The following is a 17376-nucleotide window of genomic DNA, read 5'->3' on the forward strand; positions in this document are numbered from 1 at the left end:
GAGGAGACAGACTGGAAAGAACATTTTCTGGACAGTGTAGGCAGCACTTGGCGTGCCTTCCGGTTACTTAGGCCGAGACCCAACATTTTGTATTGCTTGCACAGCCACTGCAAGGGTTTCTGCTCAGGGTGGTCTCTAATGTAAGTAAAGATGCTCTATAGAGGGGACGTTGTCATCCATCATGCAAATGGTATGTGGGACGAGAGGAGCGGATGGGTTGGCTGAATTCTTAGCAACACAATCAGGGAATATTCCTACACACGTATGCTATATATGCAGATGCTTAGAATGTGATATACTATTTACGTGGCGGCTCAGCGTCGCCCCAATCCCTGGCTCAGAGCCAGCAAATGTAAAATAAAGCGATGCTCTTGCATAGTTTTATTTTACATTTGCCAGCTCTTAGCCAGAGGCATTGGGAGGGGCGGGGCCGAAGCGTGGAAGGGGGGTGGAGGAGTGCTAGTTCACTCCACTACCTAAGTGCTTATGTGTCTCAGGCCGACCAAAACACACATGCGCACTTAGGTTTTCTCCAGCCCAGCTGCATTGAGCAGCTGGGCTGGAGAAGCCCCACAGACTCCCTGGTCTGAGCAGGGCATCCTTCCTGCCTGCTCAGACCAATCCCCTCTCTGCTCTGCAGCGCAGGTTTTGAACAGACAGTCTCTCCCAGGGGCTGCTAGGACCAGGCAAGAAGAGGAGAGGCAGCGTGACGAGATGCGATGCTGGAGGCAGCCGGTGGTAAAAGGTATTTTTTTTTCAAATTCAAATTCAAAATGAGCTTTATTCGATTTTAGTCATTTAAAATCACAAAAGCATACAAAATTCATAAAAGCAGATACAAACATTTGATATATACATTAATTTAAAAGGTATATTAAGTTCCACAAAGTGCGTAAAGTGCATTCAAGAAAAGGCAATTAACTTGCAAGGTCAATACAATCCAGTCTATGTTCAAGTAAGTTTAACCATACTTTTTTTTAAATATTGTATTTTCGACCCCCGCTCACGACTCCTCCCGCGCGACCCCACCCACCCCACCACACATTGTTGATGGCAGCCGCCACTGTATTTATTATCATTGTTAAGCGTGGTGAAGGCCTCTGACCTACGAGAGACACCTTTGAGTGAATCATGATGTGCCGCTCCTGCCACAACAGCGATAATAAATAGCATGCTATGCTCTGTGCATTCGCATATATGATTTATGCTATGCCATTTTTTCCAGGTGCACTGATTTTAGCAAAAAGTATTTAACCAAAAGCAGGATGTAAGGTGGTTACATTTTTGCAGTGCTTGAAGATCCCTTCTAAAAGGGGAGTTCTTTCTATGTTTAAAAGTAAATGTTACATGCAATCTGTGAGTCAATGAACACCGTTTTTCTCATATCAGTTATTCCGAACTGTGCTAATAAACATGAATTTGACTTTTGCACTTTAGTGATAAATGTGTGAGCACGCGTTGATTATTAGTACAGTTGCTTTTTATGGCAGTGAATAACTTCCCAGGAGATGCAGTGGATACAAATAATCAACAAAAAAGGAACAGGCACAAAAGGTTCACAAACATCGATGTTCTAAATATCGAAGAAAAAATATGGAATACAAAATATCAACTCCCTATACTTAAACAGGTACGTACAAAAATATAGATGTAAAAAATATCGAAGTAAAAAATACAGATGTAAAAAATATCGAATTATATATATATAACATAAAATAAAATATATTACATCATATTTTTATTTTTATTTTTAACAAGCTAAATTAAAATTGATAAACATTTTAACTAAATATTACAAATAAACTTAAATAAAAAAATTAAACACAAAGACTATATATTATACATATATATATTTAAATATCTTTATTTAATTTGTAAACTTTAAAATGATATACAAATAAAAAAAAATATATCAATATTTTAAAATTAAAAAAACATTGTATAATAATTTAAAACATTAAATTATTGGAAAAAATTAAAACATACAATAAATGCATCAGTAGGGAAAATGTTGGATAGCAAATGGGTAACGATTACTTTTCCTACTCGAATGAGTGCAGCAGTAGGGTAAGTGATGGATGTGGAGGGGTAAAAATTACTATTCCCACTACAATGAGTTTAACAGTAGGGAAAGTGCTGGATAGCGGTGGGGTAAAAATTACTTTTCCCACTCCAATAAGTTTAACAGTAGGGAAACTGCTGAATAGCGGAGGGGTAAACATTACTATTCCCACTCCAGTGAGTGCAACCGTAGGGAAAGTGCTGGATAGCACAGGGGTAAAAATCACTATTCCCACTCCAGTGAGTGCAACAGTAGGGAAAGTGCTGGATAGCTGAAGGGTAAACATTACTATTCCCACTCCAGTGAGTGCAAGAGTAGAGAAAGTGCTGGATATTGTAGAGGTCAAAATTACTATTCTCACTCCAGTAAGAGAAACAGTAAGGAAAGTGTTCGATAGAGGAGAGGAAACAATTATTAGTCCCACTAATGAGTGCAACAGTAGGGAAAGTGCTGGATAGAGGGGGGTAAAAATTACTATTCCCACTCCAGTGAGTGCAACAGTAGGGAAAGTACTGGATAGAACAGGGGTAAAAATTACTATTCCCACTCCAGTGAGTGCAACAGTACGGAAAGTGCTGAATAGCGAAGGGGGAAAATTACTGTTCCCACTCCAAAGAGTGCAACAGTAGGGAAAGTGCAGGGTTGCAGAGAAACAAAAATTACTAATAACATTTAAACAATGGAACTTTTTTTAAATCATAAAAAGAAATAATATTTAAAAAATATACATTTAAATATATTAAACATATAAAATAAAAACATATGATAATATGAATTACATATAACAAAAAGCTACAAATATTATATAAAAAATATAAACGATATCGCCCTATAGATGGCTAATTTTGAAAGCTGACGTCTTAGAGCACTAAGATATTATGTGGGCAAGGTTTCGAATGCAATATGTTTAAGCTCCATTTTCTCAGTGGCACCTACGTGCAGGAAACAAAAGTGTATTTCCAACAGTGAATTCAGGCAAATGTATCAGACTTCAGAGAAATACCCACAAGAAACTCTTGCTTGTTGGACTTATAGAAATATGTATGTGCTGTGGTGCGCACAGAAACGGGTCCACTGGTACACCATCACTAAAGGCCCCGCAACTCCTGAATGAAACGGAAGCATAAGTATGAAACTAGTTCCAACCTTAAAGCGGGTTCTATAGGATCAGACAATAGAAGGTAACTCGTTTCTTGGCACTTGGCGCTTTACAAGTTTTATGCAGTTGTTTCTAGGCTTTTTGAATTTAATACATTTAATGTTTTTTTAAATTCAAATATTTTAGCTCAATATTTGTATGTTTTAGTCTTTTAATGAATTATTATGTCTGTGAATTTGTATGGATATACTGTTTTTATGTATATGTGTATTTAATGTATTGTGAAGTGCTACTTTGTGATGATTTTTCTTAATCAGGCAATAACATCTACTACTACTATCAGTACCTACCTGTTTGAGACTACCGCCCCTCACCAGCAAACCTGCATGCAACAGATCAATGCTGAAAATGTATACAGCTATCGATTAAAACAAATGAAGCACCTCCTGAAGCAAAACTTCCCAGAATACAAAGTGAAATTACCAAATAGAAAAGGAAAACAAAGACCTTCCCGGATACCATACTCCTATGGTACAGTGTTGGCACCAGTGCCACTGAAGTTAAGAGGATTAGTGTGCCATACAGATTCTTTTATTCTCTCTTTCACAACCACAACTCACATCAGTTAGTCATGTTGTTCATCCAGATACTTATAGTCATGCTCCAAGGTTTGTATCTCAACTCTGCAAACTTCGCACAGCTGGTAAATGACTACCGCTTCAACACCCCATTAAGGATAGCAAGTCCCATATAAATGCAAACCTTTTTCCCTTTTCTATCCCTCCGCTATCCTTCTCAATCCAAATAACTGACTAATATTTCCACTACTCAAATTACTTTCATATTTTCACTATACTAATTCATCACTAATCCTTTATGAATTCCAGAGTAGCGTGCTACTCGCTGAAAAAGCACTTCAACGCCTCGTCAATGGTTGGAAGCGCTATATAAATGCAATTACAATAAAATACAATACAATACCTAGTGGCACCTCTGTAGGCTTTTCTTCAACTCAAGATCCTTTTCCCCATGCCCCTTCCTTGATCATTCATTGCTAGCCTAGAGTGTGCATCAGTCATTATCCTTGTTGCAGTATGTGCAGTTTGAGTAATTCATTTTTTTAAATGCAAATTTGTTCTGATGAGAGGTCCCACGCAACACAGAGGTTAGGTGGTACAGTACGAATATTGAAGTGCACAATTCATGTTATCCAGGCACTGCACCTTTGGCACATATATGTCACTTTAATTTGGAAACACTTTAAGTATATTTTATTTCAGAATACATCATTCCCAGGGGAGGAACTTGTTGACCACCGTCCTAGATGTGCTGTTAGAAACTTTGTATTGCAAATGGCTGCAAAACTTGCAGTTTTGGTAATAGACAAACACAGAGGGTTGAATTTGGGATTCTGAAATGGCCTTGTGGCTTTGGCACCAAGGTTATCTTTCGGTGTCCAGCAATGCTTTTGTTTCAGGGATTTGCCACTCAACTGTAGTTTTACAATGATGTGGTGTCTCACTTTTATAACTATATCCAATCCACCATGGTTGCATTTGTCACACAATAATTAAAACAAATTACTACACTTTTATGTGCCCTACATTGAGGTTGTTCGATATGTTGGTATATTGTCCCTTGATGGCTGAGCGTTTTGGTGACTGTTGCTACGGCAATTGGCATGTTCATATTTAGACTGAGTTTCCAACGTCCACTTAGGACCAACTGCAGAAATTGTTGTCTTAGTGGTTATAGTGAACTAAGCACAAATATACATTTTTACTGCTATATATATATTCATTGATCAAAAGCGTGAATCACAGTTTCCCCACCCATTAGTGTCTCACTAGCTTTTTCTCTCTCCTTTTACATCCTTCCACCCATTAATTAGTTCATTCATTCATTCATCCATCACTCTATCATTAGTTCTATCCTTATATATCCATCCATCGTTTGCTTCCTCTATCTGCATCACTATCCTTATCTATCCATCTATTCATTACTGTTTATATCTAAATATCTAGCCTTATCTATCCATCATTCACTCTCTATCTTTATCTCTCTCAGTTATCATCCATACTTTTCTATATCTCTCCATTCATGCATTACTACATCCTCCTTTATCTCTGTGTTTGTCTATCCGTCCATTACTCTGTCTTTATCTCCATCATTGTCTAGTCATCCATCACTCTTCCTTTCTTTATCCATCCTTATCTATTAATCGTGATTTGCTATATCTGCCTTTAGCCATAGCTTTATTTATTCACCAATGCATCTATCCATATATGTCTATGACTGCTCTGTCTATAGCTGTATCACTTTGTTCAACATCCATCCACTCACTCACTCACTCACTCACTCACTCACTCACTCACTCACTCACTCTCCTGGTCAGTCTACCCCTCCATGGCTAGTAAGCCTCGGGGGCACTGCGAGCCACCTACGACTTATTAGTATAACATAAAAGCTTTCTGTATTTGTATAGACTACTGATCCACTCTTTACCAGGCTCTGTCATTTCCTGGCGCCCAGGCCTATCGCACTCTGCATGGGATTGCGCGTGTTTCGTGCAATGAAGCTATCCGGGGGCTGTCATTCTGTGCAGTGTTAATCTTTAACCCGGGGAAACGCCATGTCAGCACACCAGGAACACAGGGAAGACTGCTGTTCAAAGGCAGCAGCATAGAGGCCCAGTGAGCGCTGTCATACGGAACAAGCGTGTCAAAAGGCCTCTTGCATTCAGTTCAAAACCTACAAGAGTGGTGGGCTGACAACTCCGTTTGTTGGCTGCAGAGGTGGGCGGGTTGGGAAGAAAAGCCGCAAGAGGCACGCTGCTGGGTGATGGAAGCCATCTCCCAGTTACTCTGCACCCACCCTCCTCTCTTTAAGAGTGCCCACGCAAAATCAGCACATCAGTTAATAGTTGGGAGAAAAACATTGCTTTGATGGACTGTGCGTTGGGCGAACATATGTGTACTACATTAATGTTTAAACAACTGTATTACATTTAATACAAAAAAAGAAGGAACATGCCTGCCCCGAGGCTTTGCCATTTACTGTATAACTTCCAAAAGCATCTAAAGGTTGCGCACATTTTATTAATTTTTGGGGAGTGCTTTTAGCGGATGTAATGTGATGAGTGTGGCAACTGTTTTATCCACGTTTATTTTACTGATTTGTTTTTACTGTTATATTAGTATATATTGCAAAGATTTTTATCAATCAATCAAATTCACTTACTTTCAAAAGCAAAACCTTGTGAGTTTTAGAATAAAATAACGATTCTCTTTCCTAAACAATATTAACATAAGAGCCTACAGTATAACACAAGCTCTCTGATTAGATATGTCCTAGCCAAAGAAACAATCCGAATTACAGGAGCAGGGCTGTGTAAAAAGTACTTTGGCAACAGTGGAATTACCTTTCATCAAGCCTTTTTTTCTTTTTGTTCAGCTGCAGCCACTTCACAGGGCCAGCCTGAAATCAGCAGGATGTAAAAATCAACATGGAGGCATTTATCCAACCAACGACAGTGCTTCTTACCATGCGGATCAACGGAAACACATTAAAGTGTATGTATGTAAAGGATGTTCTTAGGACAAGAAATGTAACAATAACCTGAACTCTAGGAATGTGTTCATTGCTACCGAAACAAAATGTGTGAACTAAAACATTTTTAAATATATAGTGGTGGTCAAGCCAGAAGAACTTCAAGGCAGAGCTAAACCCAGAACTGGGCCTTTGACTACTTCAAATGAACTGAAGTCATGTGACTGGTTACAGTCACGTGGTTAGTTATAGTCACGTGGTTGGTTATAGTCACATGATTGGTTATAGTATAGCTCTATCATTCAGTTACTTACTGAAAAAAATCTGTTGGAACCAAAGTCCCCAGATCTTCTGCAGCTGTGCCATCGCGCCATTTTCTCCTTTCACTCTAAGGGCCTTATTTATGAGGCATGCGTTACTTTTATGCCGCCGGTGCATCACTTTTTATAACGCACCAGTAGTGTAAAAATGTGCCTTGTTGCACCATATTTACAAAGTGACGGATCTAGGTAGATGCGTCGCTTTATAAACCCCTGCGCCACATTATACCAGTGCCAGGTATAATGTATGCAGGGGGGGCGTTCTAACGCAAGAAAGGGTCATAGAAGTGACGCAGTGAAATCTATAAGATTTCACTGCACCACTTCTAGGACGCAAATGTGTCAATATCTTACGCCTGCCTCACAGCAGGCTTAAGACTGACGCAGGCCCTTTCACATGGGGCTTGCCCCATGTGAAAGGACACATTGCTGGAGTTGCGTCACTTTTGTGACACACTCCAGCAATGCGTCACTTTTGCCGTATACAGATACGTCAGAAATACTGACGTATCTGTAACTCCTTGCGACATGATGTGTCATACAGTATATATGACTCATCAATCATGTCGCAAGGAGGGCGCACTGAGAAGCGACGCATCGCTGCTTTCACGCAGCGATGCATCACTTCTCATAAAAGAGGCCCTAAATGTCCACCCACTATTTTTGGGTGTGGCTTGACAGCACATCTGTCTGTATCACCTTTTGTTCCCATTTCCTTAAAAATATTCATAATGTTCTTTGGCTCAGCCCAGAGGATTGTTACCCCTTCACTTCATTCTATTGGTTGTTTGGTGCATGTTCTGCCTCTTATGGCATGCTGGTACTGAAATGCATGAGGCAATATTTTACATCTCCAAATTACAGCGACTCACCATATATTCAATTCTTTAACTCATAGATGCATGTATAATGAAAGAGCCCGTATTGATTTGTTTTTTCACTGCATTTAGGCTTTTTAATGTTTAGCAGGACTCAAAATGCAAGCCAGACCTATGGGCTTTGCCAAAGCTTGTAGTTTTTTGCAAAAGGATCAGGGGAGCACTCAGCCTGATTTTCAGGATCAATCTGTGTGAGGCACTCAGACAGGAGACCCCTAAATGTTTTTCTGCCATTAGTCCCAATGTTTGTGTGTGTGTGTGTGTGTGTGTGTGTGTGTGTGTGTGTGTGTGTGTATATATATATATATATATGTATATATATATATATATATCTTGTTCCAAATTCGATTCCCCAACGGCTAAAGAACGGGCCGCACTCGGAAGAGTATCCTTTCACCAAAGATTTATTGTTTACATCGCAAAACACAGGACGCGTTCGGCACTGCATGCCTTCTTCCGCTGTGATAAAGTTGCATGTTACACATCGCCATTTTAAACGCTAGCCAGCATTTTTTCTTACTCGTTCAAGTCATTAACATAAAAAGAGGACTGTCGCTCAAATGTATATTCACAGAGTGAGCGCCATTTTGAAGTATATTAACTTTAGTTTTGTTTTCTACCCGTTTGGTGTACACTTCATCAAAATAAATATTCTGTAACATTTTAAATAAACAAGTTTTCTGAACATATTAAAGCATTATAAGCTTGTGATTCAAATTTCATCCAATTCAAGCATTTGTAATCATAATTCATTATTCGTGTGTTCACACTCTTATAGCCCTCACCTAATAGAAGTCATTTTAATACTTGTGTGTTCATGAGTAAATCAAACAAAATTGAGCCCTGGATGGGCTGTGTGACAGTTTCCAAACCCAGTTAATCAATAATTATTTACAAACATGATTCTAGGCGCTTAATCATCAATTACACTCATAAGAATTTTTTTTCTATACATAGGAGCATGTTTACATATCCTGCAGATATTTTAGATTCCTCCTCTCAGCTCAATTATACAGACAACAGTAAATCTTAAAATCTATGGACTCCCATGTTATCCAACTAGCCCAATTGAATTGATAATTCTTCCTCAGTATTTAATCCGTCAGGAATTACTGTGCGCATATCAACTATGTAACGAGATTCGAGCCTTCTGAGTTTCAATTCCTGATTTGCCCCATGGTCATTGATAGGGATATGATCCAAGCAAAATAATTTTAACAGGTTTCTGTCACTATTGTGATGTTGAGCGAAATGTCTAGATACAGGGTATGAAAAATCTTTATTTTCTATCGCTAGTGCATGTTCTAAAATTCTCTTTTTTGTGGGATGTATCATACTTCCCACGTACTTTTTCATGCAAGGACAGTAGAGGCAGTAAACACAGTGAAGCGTATTACATGTTAGAAATGTATTGATAGTTTTAGCTGTTCTCATCCCCGGTATATTATAAGAGAGAACCTTTGGACTGTGTTTGCATGCCTTGCATTTTTGACAAGGAAAGAATCCCGTGACCTTGCTGATTCTCGGAACAAATGGGATGGGTTCATAATGGCTCTTGACCAGTTGATCTCTAAGTGACTGACTCCGCCTAAATGTTATTTGCGGTTAGTCGGTCATGATCTTCCTATTACCTGGTCTGTTTTAAGGATATGCCAATTCCTACATAATATTTTTCTCAGAATTCCTGTTTCACTGGAATAAGTGTTTATGAATCTACATATATTCTCTTCACTTCTGGGAGATTGTGATTTCTCTTTCAGTAGGCAGTGTCTGGGCAACTTTTCTACTTTGGATAAAGTTTTAGATAAAAGCTTTTCACAGTCGCCCCTCTTTTTCAATCTGTCTATTGCTTCATATGCTGCAGAGTAAAAGTCGTCTATGTTGGTACTATTTCTTTTTAATCGTAGAAGCTCACCATACGGTATGCTGTCTTTTAGATTTTTTGGGTGGCTGCTTGAAGCTTCTAAGGTAGAATTGCAAGCGATCTCCTTTCTAAATGGAGATGTACATATCCTCCCCTGTTCTATAGAGACTTTCAAATCTAGGAAGAATACTACTTTGTTGCTTATCTGCCCACTAAAACGTAGTTTCAAATCATTCTTGTTCAGTTCACTTATGTATTCTTCGGCATCTTTTTGTGGACCCTTCCAAAGAATTAAAAGGTCATCAATATATCTGTGCCATGAAATGACACATCTGACCCACTTTTGATATTTGTTCGCCCAGGCCACCTGCTTCTCCCACCAGCCCACGAACAAATTCACGTAGCTGGGGGCGAAGCAGGTGCCCATAGCAGTTCCACGTATTTGGCGGTAGTGCTGTTTCTCAAAGAGGAAAATATTATTGGTTAGGCAGATTTTAATGAACTCTAATAACATCTCATTATGCTAAGTAAATTTGAGTGACATGTCTTTCAATAAATAACTTACAGCTTGTAAACCCATCGTATGTTCTATTACGGTATATAAACTAGTTATATAAAGAACAATCATTAGCATATCTTCCTCCCAAGGAATGTCCATGATGCTCTTGATAAAATGTGTGGAGTCCCGTATGTAAGAGGGCAACATTTGAACAAAGTCAGCCAGAAAATAGTCCATAAATTGGGACATTGCCTCGGTTAGGGAACCAAGGGATGAAACTATAGGACGGCCTGGGGGTCTAGTGGCGTCCTTATGCAGTTTAGGTAAATGGTAAAAAGTAGATGTGACTGGGTGGGGACAAGTCAAAAATAAAAATTCATTGTTGTTGATCATATTTCTGTCTGCCCACTTTTGAATCAGTTCATGATATTTATGTATGCTCTCAATATATTCATCTTTGGATATTTTAGCATAGCAAGTAGTATCAGATAATTGCCTAACTGCTTCCCTAGTGTACTTTTCTCGAGACATTAAAACAATATTCCCACCCTTGGCTGAGGGCTTACATACCAAGTCTGGATCACTCTTCAGGTATTGTATCGCTTCCTGTTGCCCTTTTGTCAAATTCATTCTCATTTGTTTTGACTGTGTCGTCCTCATTTCAATCCAATGTTTTTTCACTAGTTCTTTGAAGACATCAATTGTGTCATAGGGAGTTGCCGGAATGTACGTTGATTTCGGCTTGAATGTTGTCTGTATAGTTTTCGGTTGTAAGCCATACCTCCTGACTTCTGTTGTTCTGGTTGTTGTATCTTGTGAATTGGTTGGATCTTGACTCGACAAGATCTGAAGTGTCCTTAAATCTTCCCCAGTCAGGGTGGTTACTCCCCTTGTAAGTGCTACAGGAGATGTTGAGACATCCACGGCACTTGGTTGTTGTTGTCCTCTCATTGTGAAATATTTCCGTAATTTCAACTTCCGTGTGAACAGGTAAAGGTCAATTTGTGTTTGTGTATATTTAAGTTTCTTTGTAGGGCAGAATGTTAAGCCCTTCTTAAGTACTGTCTCTTCATTATTATTATTATTTATTATTATTATTATTCATCAGATGTTAATTTCCTTTTGGTCAAATTGATTATTGTAAGGTCCGGAGACAATTCTATCTCCTGAAGCCTCTCTTGCTGCGCGTTTGGCCTGCCATTCCTTCCGATTGATTTATAGCGGCCGCCCCTTCGCGTCTTTCTGCTGCCTCCTGGCGTCTTTGTTCTGGGGGTTTTCCTCTCCCCCCCCCGTTGCCGGGAGTTTCTCAATATTTGAAATTCCCGGAAAAAACGGCCTCTTGGAGCAAGGCTGTGAGCTCCAGTGCTTGCGGATTCTTCTCCTGAGACTTCCGCATCAGCACTGGTGGCAGATTCTGATGTCTCAATAGTTTCCACATTTTGGGCACCTGCTCCTCTCAAGGCATGTCGAGGGGCGTCAAATTTGCGGGCAAAAGTTAGTACTCTTCCCTGTTCATAATCACGGGCATCGCTGTTAAATTTTGTGTGTTTTCACATCTTTATTTTTTCTTGATATGAGATGAGGCGTGCTTTCATTTTCTCACGTAAGTCATCTTTTGTTGCTATGTCTGGATCTGTTGCTATCATGGCTTCAATCTCTTCAATCTCCTTTAAACAATTTTCGCGGTCGCTCCAGGCAAATTTGATCAATATTTTTAGCATTCCAGCAGAGGCTTCGGTCGTATACTCAGACCATTCCTCTAGCAACGCTGGGTCAGGATTCTCGAAGGATGGTATTGTGTAAATCCTCAAGCCGCGGGGGATGCGCTTTACCTCCAAGTAATTCTGTAAGGAGGTGGTCTCCCACCACTTACGAATTTCCTGCTCCATCAACCGTTCTTATTTGTTGAACTGTGCCCGCAGCATATTTGGTTGTGCATTGCCTCGATTTTGGGTTGACCTCGATAACGGACTACATTTAAAAACACCTGCAGCTTCCTGATTCCAAGATTCGTCCAAAAACATTTTTGCCGGTTTTCGTTTTACTTTTCAACAGTTGGCAATGTGTAAGACTGGGATATCACACATAACCGGGTCGAGACCTCTGATTCACTCGAAGCCATATTCTTTAGGATCACCATCTCACCCACACTCACTATACCTGGGACGTTAGTCTACAGACCACCTGACTCAACAACCTTAGAATTATGGAACTTGTGTGAACTCATAGCTGATCACTCCTTGAAATATACTAATTACATAGTCCTGGGGGATTTTAATGTCCACATGGACAACGAACGATGTTCCCATGCCTCCCAACTCTTAGACTCGCTGAATGGACTCAATCTTAACCAACTGGTTACCGATCCCACTCACTCAGCCGTCCACACATTGGACTTGGTCTTCTCAAATATACCCACTCTGGTGGTAGAAAAACCTATCCCTCTAATTTGGTCTGATCACTTCCTGGCCCATTTAATATCACGCTTAAAATTAACCAAGACTTTAAGGACAATAAACAGGAAGTCAGGCGGAAATGGCGGAATGTTTCTTTCGATACTATGGGCCCGCTTCTTCTTAACTCCCCATTGACACTTATAGGCGATCCTAATAAAGATGCTGACAGTTTCAATCAGTGGATTACCTTAGCCTTAGATACTATTGCCCCCATGAAGACTACTAAGTCTGCCAGACAAACACCATCAGCGCCTTGGTTTACGCAACAGCTTCAAAATGTAAAAAGGAAATGTAAGCGACTAGAACGATCATGGCAAAAGAACTATAGTACTGAAGCTAAAATTGACTACAGAATAGCAGTGAAGCGTTTTCACAAATTAAAATATATAGCCATAAAAGACTATATGGCTGAAAAACTAAACACCGCCAGAAACTCCCCCAGGGAAGTTTTTAAAATTGTTCAAAACTTCATGAGACCCGAATCTATGAAAAGTAACATCACGCCCTCAGGGAGCCTCTGTGAAAATATATCTAGTTTTTTCCAGGAAAAAATTGAGGACATCTATTCCTCTTTTACTGTGAAGGAGACCCTGGCACATTCCCCTCCCCCTCACCAAGCCACATGGTCGGCCTTTGACAGTTTTAGCTGTTACACATCGCTGAAACTCCTACAACAAATTAAATCGGGCTCTCCTCTAGATCCCCTCCCTGCCAAACAATTCAGAGAATTGGCCCATCCTCTCAACCCTACACTAAATGGAACGCCTCGTTAGAGACTGGCATCTATCCAGATATATGGAAAACCGCCATTATACAACCCATTTTAAAAAAGAAAACACAGACCCCTCCATTTAAAAAATATTCCGGCCCATATCCCTTCTGCCTGCCCCAGCCAAGATCCTTGAAAAGGAGTTACAAATGATCAAATTTCCTGGAAACCAATAAACTGTTGCATGACACCCAGTCCGGTTTCAGAGCTGGTTACAGCACTGAAACCGCACTCTTGGAAGTAACTGAAACCATCCGAGAATCTGTGGACAGGGGCTGCTGTTCTATGTTGGTGCTGCTCGACTTATCAGCAGCATTTGACACGGTGGCCCACAAGATTCTGCTTAATAGACTTAACCAGTTAGGAATTACTGGAACAGTACTTGCGTGGTTTCAATCCGTCCTTGAAGGACGTGTCCAAAGAGTCAGGCTACAACCATATATCTCTTCCTCGCGGCCATTGATATGTGGAGTCCCCAGGGTTCGGCTCTTAGTCCGACCTTGTTTAATATTTATCTTGCTCCATTAGCTTCACTCATTGAACAGCATGAGGTGGGTGTCATCTCATATGCTGATGACACTCAGCTGATGTTCTCCTTTACAGACCATTCTGAGGAAGCGTTCTCTAAATTCAAACGCTGTCTTACTGATATTTCCATTTGGATGACCACCAACTGTTTACGTCTCAATACTGACAAGACTGAAGTCCTTTTTTTTAATCAACCCACCCCTCCTAGATCCGATCTCTGGTGGCCTTCGGTGCTTGACCCCCCCTTTGTCCAGTCTCCTCTGCTAGAAACTTGGGTTTCAAGATTGATAATACTCTATCTTGTAAATCTCAAATTGGTCATGTCTCCTCCATCTGCTTCCTGAAACTTAAAGCATTGTGCAAATTTCTCCATCTTCTACCCATTGAATGCAGGAAAACAATTGTACATGCCTTAGTTACATCACAACTGGACTATGCCAATAGTCTATATCTGGGCCTGCCCGACTACTTGTATAGGAAGCTGCAAATTGTTCAGAATGCAGCAGCAAGGCTTATAAAAAACATTCCACTCAGGCATCATATTTCCCCCCACTTACGCAGACTTCATTGGCTGCCAGTAAAAAGGCGCACATAATTTAAAGCTCTTACCATTGCCTACAGAGCAATAAAAGGTAACGGCCCCCTATACTTGAGAAAACGCATCTACATATCCCGCCAGACAAGAAACCTTAGATCCAACCATCTGGAACTTCTTTTCACACCACGTTTCTCTAAAGCCAGAATAGGTGGACGTTCCTTTGTAGTTAAAACTACCACCCTCTGGAACTCCCTACCCCTTCAAATCAGAAAAGCGCCATCGGAACTTAGTTTCCGTAAGCGAATAAAACATGGCTATTTAACCTTCCCTAGATGTTCGATAACTGCCCTTCTCCTTTCTCCTCATAGCGCCGGGACACCCCCGCCGGGGGTAGCCGTGCGCTCTACAAGATACTTTAATAATAATATTGTAGAAATTATTCGTGATACTCTGTTACATTCAAGCTACGATTGACTTTGAGGAATTGTGGTGGTCGCTATTATTTTACGATTCACATAACAGTCGGCGGGCGCGTCGCTGACTCACCCGGTCAGTCATTCTTCCAAGATATGCCGTCGTTCAGTAACTCGTAGCGGTGCTCAGCGGCTTTTCATATATATATATATTGTAATCCAATCCTGACGGCGGCAAACAGACTGCCACTGACTCCGTGAAATGATGGCACAGAAGTATTTAATCCAAAACAACAACCTAGACGCGTTTCGACGGCATACCGCCTTGGTCACTACAATACATATGCGCCAAGCAACAATTTCTCTGCATTTAGGAGCTTCTGACCCTGTCAGGGCGGCCTCTGCATTGCGGGCACGGAGCACACCGATTGACATGCCATCAACACTTTAATCACTAAGAAGAAGCACACCTTATGCCTTAACCTTTGTGCATCCTGTAGCAGCAATAGGCTTAAGGCTAGGAAATATATATAGACCCCTTTGCCCCTTCCTATGGAGCCCTGGCTGGTAGCAGCATTAGGGTACCGGTTGACACAGAGGAGAACTGCCAGATGGCCTTTCCAGGCATATTCAGTCTAGAGGCTTGGTGCTGATGGGGGTCCATTCTCACGTTTTTTTTTATTGTAAAGTTCACGAACATAGTACGCAGCTGCTGATAGCGCAAGCTTTTTGCATCTAGCAGAAACATTACAAATGTACCTGCCTGTAGGGTTACTTTGTGGTTGCGAACATTTAGTTTAGGGTTGGAATGGAGTTTTCAGCGAAGAATTCTGGGAAAGTTGCTATCCCAGAGGCCTCCTTGTGGAGGGAAGATTGGCCTTAGCTTGGCTTTCTTACCCCTTAAACTTGTGCGCTGCACTGGAATAGCAGTGAGCATCTACCGAACTGCCCAGGTTTGGGAGTATAGGCTGGTGGTGCCTTATAGCTTACTCAACATCTTTTGAACTAAGACCAGTGTGAATCCTGTTTGGTGCATCCAGGATGGACAGCTTGAAGGCTGCCCATTCCCATCTGGCAGAAACCAAACCTGAAAGGCCTTCTGAAGGTTAGCTGGCCTGCTTTCCTGCTGCTGCTGACCTAAGTCACGGCTAGCCTGAGAAAACTGAAGTTGCCCAAGATAACTTTGAATTGCACTCTGCTCCTCATAACAAAACTTGAGGCTGGCCATCATTAAGGTGGATTTACAAACATATGCTATGCCCCTCAACCCTGCTCCAGCAATGATACGGTCTCCTTGAGAGATCAACTTCTATAAACTGTTTTTGCTGCTCGAACATAAGCCACCTTTGTGGTAGTGATGTTTTATAGTGCCAAACCACCATGACCCTTCTTGTGCAATTTTCTTCCAAGGCACTTCCATCACCTCTGGTTGCTTTCTACACAGTTCTGCAGACTGGGCATGAAAGTCAGATATAAGGGTTGAATCCATCATCAATTCTTTAACTCAATTCGCCAATCCAGTTTAGACACAGCTATTAGCAAATCAGTCTTGAACCTGTGCCTCAACCCAGATCTGTGACTGGGGGTGAGTGTCTGAAAAGCTTCAGCGCTCTGTCCATCATCTCCTTGTGAACAACGCAAGTCCCAGGGATAGTGCCACAAAGGCCAGGGAGGAGAATAATGTTCTCAGGAGAGAGGGCAGTGGGTGAGAGGGATAGTACAGGTCTCAGTGGAGTGTGCCGAGGTGGAGGACATAGCAGGATGCAGGTGAGAGCGAAGGGCCTAGGGAACAGTGCCATTGAATCCATGTGAGAATGAAGGTCCCAGGAGTGAGTGCAGCAGGATCAGGAGGATAGTGAGGATTTCATGGAGAAAGACCATGGGGAACTAGGCGGGGGGGGGAACTAAGTGGACGAAGAGAAGGCCAGAGAGGAGTAAGAATCCCTAGGCTAGTGTTGCAGGACCCAAAGCAGAGTGCCCCATGCAATAAAGTGCACTGCCCTTTGCTTGTCAACACTCTCTCCCCCCTCACTGTAGTAAGAGGCAGACCATTGTAGGAGGGTGAGCCCCACAAACATTTCCTCGGGTCCTGGGGGTGGAAGTGCGCATGCAGTGTGTGTGCTCAGACTTCTTAGGGTGCTGTTAAAGTGCCCTGCAGTTAATGATGGTAGCCGGGTTTTAATAAGATAGCGCTGCTCCTATGGAGGATAAGAGCTGCTCCAAGAATCAAGTCAGAGCTCGGGCTCAGCATTCAGTGCATGTCTGAGGCCAGAGGGAGCTGTGTTATCCTAGGAAGTTCCCCGCGTGGGTCCAATGCACACTTAGGGACACTCTTACTTCTGATGTACCCACTGAGGGAGTGGTCTGCTTTAAATCCCATGTGGCTGCAAGGTTTTGTAGG

At 41.3% G+C, this 17376-nt stretch overlaps 1 long non-coding RNA gene across 1 annotated transcript in view; it reads left to right on the forward strand.

The window, feature by feature from the left end:
- The window catches only part of LOC144766759 (uncharacterized), a 450908-nt gene that overhangs the window by 124045 nt on the left and 309487 nt on the right, over positions 1 to 17376 (forward strand). Inside the window, exon 2 of the long non-coding RNA XR_013597912.1 lies at positions 6615 to 6733. This is a non-coding gene — a long non-coding RNA (uncharacterized LOC144766759). The remainder of the gene's footprint in view (positions 1 to 6614; positions 6734 to 17376) is intronic.

This window comes from Lissotriton helveticus, chromosome 7, assembly GCF_964261635.1.
Source record: "Lissotriton helveticus chromosome 7, aLisHel1.1, whole genome shotgun sequence".
Lineage (NCBI taxonomy): Eukaryota > Metazoa > Chordata > Amphibia > Caudata > Salamandridae > Lissotriton > Lissotriton helveticus.